Source organism: Notechis scutatus, chromosome 2 (genome assembly GCF_049901735.1).
Source record: "Notechis scutatus isolate UNSWTSFEM ecotype Mainland chromosome 2, rNotScu1.2, whole genome shotgun sequence".
Taxonomy (NCBI): Eukaryota; Metazoa; Chordata; class Lepidosauria; order Squamata; family Elapidae; genus Notechis; species Notechis scutatus.
Window position 1 is genome coordinate 10,283,296 of NC_142010.1, and position 4,185 is coordinate 10,287,480.

Sequence of the window (4,185 nt, forward strand, 5' to 3'; positions counted from 1 at the left end):
TGTTTGAAGTGTGTTGTATGGCTTGCCTGGAAAAATATTCTTTCAGTATCGGTGAATTCTTACTGGAGATAAACTTATCAGGGCTTAGAATGTGGCAGAGATTTTTATCTGATCATCACATCTTCAGATGCACATGAAAAATCCACACAGGAGAAAAACCTTACAGGTATATAACATGAGAATACTTTTCCTTGCCAATTGGAACATCTTGCCTCCTGGAGTTTGTTCATTAAAATTGCCTCTTTAGAAATTTTCTTTGCCGAGTTAAATTTTGTTTAAAAAAATTTAAAATTTTAATTCTAAGATGTGAATATGAACATCTGAATGTGAATAATATCTAATGTGAAAGTGTATGAAGACTCCTGCCTTGGGCAGGGAAAGTAGGACTAGAAGACTACAGCTCTTGTTATTCTGTTGTAGGTCCCTTCTAGCCCTATGATTCTAAGAATTTAAAAAGAAAAAGGGACATGGATGAAATGGAAGTGGCTCTGCGCATGTGTGCATGACCCCACTGTGCTCCGTACCTCTGTGTGTGCACATGCGCCCCCTACAACCCCCACCTCTGCGCATGCGCGCACGTCTCCCCCCGCGCATGCGTGTTAGATATCCGACAATCAGCTGGCTGCATGTGCAATGGGACTGTTCCAGGTGACCTTGCGTGCCGGCAGAAATGGCTCTGCATGCCACTTCTGGCACGCGTGCCATAGGTTTGCCATCATGGTTCTATACCATTTCTGACAAGTGATTGTCTAGTCTCTTAAAAACCTCCAGTGAAGAAGCACCTGGAACAGCTGAAGGCAAGCTGTTCCATTGGTTAATCGTTCTTCCTGTTAGGGAATTTTTCCTTAATTCCAGGTTGCTTTTCTTCTTTTTTTAGTTTCCATCCATTGTTTCTTTTCCTGCCCTCAGGTGCTTTGGAAAATAAGTTGACCCCCCTCCTCTTTGTGGCAGCAAAGTGTCTAGACTAGCCAAGCCCAAATCCTGCAGTCATTCTTTATATGTATTAGTCTCCAGGCCTTGGGTCATCTTCGTTTCTCTTCTCTGAATTTTTCCAAAGTCTCAACATCTTTTTTTGTAGTATGGTGACCAAAACCAGTTGCAGTATTCCCAGGTATGGTGTTACTAAGGCTTTATAAAACTGTACTAATACTTCACATGATTCTATGTTTCTATTTATACAACCAAGGATTGTATTAGTTTTTTTGGCGGCAGCTGCACATCAGCACCTGGAGAAAGAGTGGGAGAGGGGTGGTTCAAAGAGCTTTCCCAAGGAGGAGGCAGTATATTCCAAAGAGTAAATTACAGTATAGTAATTTAATCCAATACAAGAAATTAAGAGACTACACAGCCCCAAGCTCTATCAGAGAGAGAGAGGAAGAGGTCCAGGGTATCCACACCCTAGAATCTCTCAAGATATTTCTATCAGGGTGGAAAGTTGTAGTTCAGTTTGGCAAGATTTCATTAGATATAAGCAAATAAATGATTGGACTCAACTGGATATCACTGTCATTTTTGGGTTTGATCCTGATGCAATCTGTGCTTTTCTGCCCAGCCATCTTGGTAGTCCCAGGCTGCATAAACAGAGGGATAGAATCAAGATCACATGAAGTGTTCATACAATTTTATACTGCCTTGGTTAAACCACACTTGGCATACCGTATCCAGTTTTGGTCACCATGATGTAAAAAAGATATTGAGACACTATAAAGTACAGAGAAGAACAAGATGATAAGGAAACTGGGCTAAAACACATGAACAGTTGCAGGAATTGTCTATGTTTAGTCTAGTGAAAAGTATTGGGGTGACGTAATAGCAGTGTTCCAATATTTGAGGAACTGCCACAAAAAGGGGGTCAACCTGTTCACCAAAGCACCAGAAAGCAGGACAAGAAGCAATGGATAGAACATAATCAAGGAGAGAAACAACCTAGAACTAAGGAGAAATTTCTTGACAAGTTAGAATCATTAATTAGTGGAATAAGTTGCCTTCAGAAGCTGTGGATGCTCCAACATTAGAAGTGTTTAAGAAAAGATTGAGCAGCCATTTGTCTAAAATGTAGGGTTTCCTGTTTGAGCAGGGGGTCAAACTAGATCTTCCAGAACCCTCCCAACTCTCTTATTATTCTGTTATTTTTATTATAATATTTATGTCTGATACAGCATTGGCCAAAGCCATGTGTTCCTGTGCGCCATTTCATAGTTGTTACACGGGAGGGGGGATGGCGCATCATGGAGAGGAATGGTAAAGGAATGTTTTGCAATTTACAGCTAGTCCTGGACTTATGGTTAAATTGGGAATGGATTTCCAGTCATAGATTTATACAGTTGTACTCTGAGACAACCATATGAGTGGATCTTTATAAAGACATTTTTGTGGTCATTAAACAAGTCACTGCAGTCCTAAGCGTAAACATATTCTTTCAAGTTTGCATTTTCTGCAGAAAACTGACAAAAACATTGCACATAGTGATCCCATGGCTGCAAAACCATGGAACTTACTGGTCATAAAAGGGAGCCGGTTGCAAATTGCCAATAATTTAATCACACAACCTTGGAGAACAGAGAGAAAATTTTACAATGGCCAGAATTCCTTTATGGGCCATAGACAACAATTTTGAACAGTTGTTAAGTAACGTCATAAGTTGATGACTACCTGTAATGAACCCTAGATAAACCCTCTGGATCATTCTCAAAAGGGGGTCATTGTATAAATGATTGGAATATTGCAAAATATTGACTTTACTGAGAAGGAGTGCCGCCAAAAATCCACAAGAAAAAGAAATTGTATGTTTGATGTGTGGGAATTTTTTTTTCTGGAATGTCTACTTTGGAGCCAGGGGTGGGATTCTACCAGTTTGCACCTATTCGCTAGAACCGGCTGTTAACATTCTAAGCAGTTTGGAGAACCGGTTGTTAGAAGAAATTACTGGCCTAATCCTGTAAGGAAGGCAGGAAGGAAACATTCTGGTGTTGCTTACAGAAACTGCCTCTCTGTTAACCCTTATTAATATCAATAACAACTCCCAAAACAAAACAAAAAACAGATTACCCATAACAATAAGGAAACTTCAATCCAAAAAGAGATCACTCTGGCAGAAAAACAAATCTGGTCACGTTGCCAACTTCAAAAGCCGATACAAAAATTTAGGCCACCAGATAAAGACTGAATGCACCAATTATCACATTAAACAAGAGGAAAACCTTCTATGCACCAATTCCACCTGCGCTTTTTACAATTTTGTAAACAACAAACTAAAAGACTCAAGGTCCATCCTATGGTGGTTTGACATTGAAATGAGACACAGGGAACTGTCTCTGAGAAAAATGCCAACCCTGAGAGAACTCAGGTAGCAGTATTTATTGAGAAAAACACAAGCAAAATATACAGTATGCATATTCAGAAAACAATGACCTCAACAGGAGATTACTTCACCAGCATGAGAACACACAATCTTGGAAAGTCCCAGATGTTACCTTGCTAGGGTGAGATCATACAGCCACGGAAAGTCTCATGGGAAAGTTTGGAAAGTCCCATGAGAAAGCACAACTGTGTATCTTGTACCTTGAACTTTCACCCATTTTCCTATTCCTTCTAAACTGGCAGAATCAAAACAGAATGAGGCACTCTGAGCAAAGATACTCCTACCCCCACCAAGAATGCCCACATCTTCCTAGACTTACTGCTAGTTATACAAAGGCCTTACAGAAAATGATAAAATGATCAATAGGTTATATTACCACACCATCCCACCCCTGATAGGACTTAATGGTAAAGACTGCAACGATGACACCATTAAAGCCAACATCTTTAACACATTCTTCGGCTCAGTATTTGTAAACAGCAATGGATCATGCCCAGTATTTCCTAGCCGAACCACAGAAAACTACAATGATCTATAATACATATCGATTTTACAGAAGACAGTGTTGAAAAAGCACTACGCAATCTAAAACCATCTCTATCTATTGGACCGGACTGAATATGTGCCTACTTTTTAAAAAAGCTATCCACTGCCATAGCAGAACCTCTAAGCATAATCTTTGTAGTATAGAATATTGTTTTAATCTTTTCAAAAACTGGAAAGCAGTTCATAATTCTGGTACCATGAGAGAAAGGTTCCCTCGCCTGGGTGTAATTAAAAAATGGTTGTGATCTAGAGGGGGAAAATATCTTTCAGATGCAACT